Source organism: Propithecus coquereli, unplaced genomic scaffold (genome assembly GCF_000956105.1).
Source record: "Propithecus coquereli isolate 6110/MARCELLA unplaced genomic scaffold, Pcoq_1.0 Scaffold848, whole genome shotgun sequence".
Classification (NCBI taxonomy): Eukaryota; Metazoa; Chordata; class Mammalia; order Primates; family Indriidae; genus Propithecus; species Propithecus coquereli.
Genome location: NW_012154707.1, coordinates 123,653 through 125,734, shown reverse-complemented (window position 1 = coordinate 125,734; position 2,082 = coordinate 123,653). Strand labels below are relative to the sequence as shown.

General features: G+C 31.2%; 1 protein-coding gene across 1 annotated transcript in view; it reads right to left on the bottom strand.

The window, feature by feature from the left end:
• Positions 1-1,745, bottom strand: part of LOC105826058 (zinc finger protein 491-like) — an 8,295-nt gene extending 6,550 nt beyond the window's left edge. Inside the window, exon 1 of the mRNA XM_012663970.1 lies at positions 1,702-1,745. The gene's annotated coding sequence lies outside the window, so the exon portion shown is untranslated. The remainder of the gene's footprint in view (positions 1-1,701) is intronic.
• Between the last annotated feature and the right edge of the window lie 337 nt (positions 1,746-2,082).

Below are 2,082 nucleotides of genomic sequence, written 5' to 3'. Positions count from 1 at the left end.
AAAAAATCCCTGAACTTTTCATTTTTGTATTAATATATTTTAAAATAAACAAAATGGTCATTTTTAGAATCCAAAGATCATCTCAAAACAATCTTACTCTTTGAAAGTATTACATGTACTCAAATTTGCATTTAAGTTGGAAAAATGTCTTGAGACCAGCTAGATTGTCTTTAAAATAGTTTGATCTTGATCCTTACGTAAATCACGTGTTATGACTTTCTGTCATCATGAGATGCTAAGGATTGGTATCGCAGGGTTTATTCATTCTACAGTTGGGTTATGTCATGTCAATAAATTTTATTTTGGGATGTTGGTATTTTAAATAGAGATAATTAGTTAATATCTAAATAAAATGTGTTGAAAACTTCTATATTTGTAGAACTTTGAAAAGATGTTATATTATTCAGAATAGCAAGTCTTACTAGAATACTTATGTTTGTTTTCTTGGTAGGTTTCTGAAGTTTAAAAGTAGTAATTAGAACTATAATTTGACTGTTTCTTGGTCTGTGTTTTGAAATTCTTTTCCTTTTCCCAAATTTTGTTTAGATATTAAATTTGTTTATATGTTAAATGACTTTGTTGAAGGCACAATTAATCACATTGATTGTATATCTAATATTCACAGGCTATAAAAATAGTTAACAGCAAAATAACTTGAAATGACAACTAGAATCTACATAAATTGCTAAAATAAATAAATCAGGTAAATATAAGTGTGATAAATGCTTATGACATACAATTCGAGATTTCTTGCTTCCTGGGTTTTTGTTAAGGTTTATGTTACTTGGAGTTAAAATTCCTGGTTAGTGTATGTGCTTTTAAACATATAATGAGCCAAAAATAATTACGTAAGATATACTTTTTATAAAGAAAAAGTTCTTTATTTAAAAGAATAATTTTGTCTAATTTGAAGGTTAAAGGTTGATTCAAAATATAGATTTAGAAAGAAAATAAAAACAAGATAAAAAGGAACCAGTGAAGCAGGAAAAAGATGTGTAAAAAGTTATGGCTATAAAAATATATTTGGTAAAAAAGGTTAAAAAGAGAATAATTACGTATGAGAAAGGATCGTGTCTGACAAATTTTTTTTCCTAAAATGGTTATTTAAGAAAGGGGAAATTAGATGGTCTATGTAAGTTATGATAAGGCTCATAAAAAATTCATAAATTATATGTGATTAAGTTGGCTGTAAGTAAAAAGGAAATTTTTTGGTTAAAACAAGGTTTTCTTAAAATACTGATTTGCTCCTAATGATATTGCAAAAAGTTTTGATTCTAAGTCTATAAACTGCTGCTTTTGAAACTTCTCAAGATTTATATCCCCGAAGTTCAACTTATGCCACATCTCACTGCTTTCAGCTTTTCCTCCCCTTGAGAAGGCTGAAGGCGAAATGTTAATTCTCACCTTCAACTTTTTATTGGTTCCTGTTTCTTCTCTGGTTCTAAGCCTGTCATTTTGGCCTGACCTGAAAATGTTTTATTTTAAAGGTTTAGAAAAGCAATGTTTTTCTCCAGCATAACTTAATTCTATATTCGGCTTTTCTTGGTATGTCTAAATTATTTAATATGGTCAGAAAACTTTTTGATCTGTTACTAAGAGTCTCATATCCCCCTTCTCAAGGTACTAGCTTATTTCCTTTATAACATAACACTGGCTCATCACCCTGGACACAGTATTCTTATGTCTGATTAATTCAAGTACCCTTTTCACCAGGTTTCACTTCCAAGTTGTCTAAACGGGTTTCCTGTAAGAGAAAAAAAAAAAAAAATCACACTGCAGAAGGTTTCTCTTTACCTTTTGGTAACTGGCCTAAGAAACAAAGACTATGTTTTAGGATAATCCCTATGTTATCTTTTTTTTTTCTTTTTTTGAGACAAGGTCTCACTCTGCCACCCCTGCTAGAGTATAGTGGCATCAACATACCTCACTGCAACCTCAAGCTCCTGGGCTCAAGCGATCCTCCTGCCTCAGCCACGTAGCTGAGACTACAGGCATGCATCACCACACCTGGCTAATTTTTCTATTTTTTGTAAAGATGGGGTCTCACTCTTGCTGAGGCTGGTCTCGCACTCCTGACCTCAA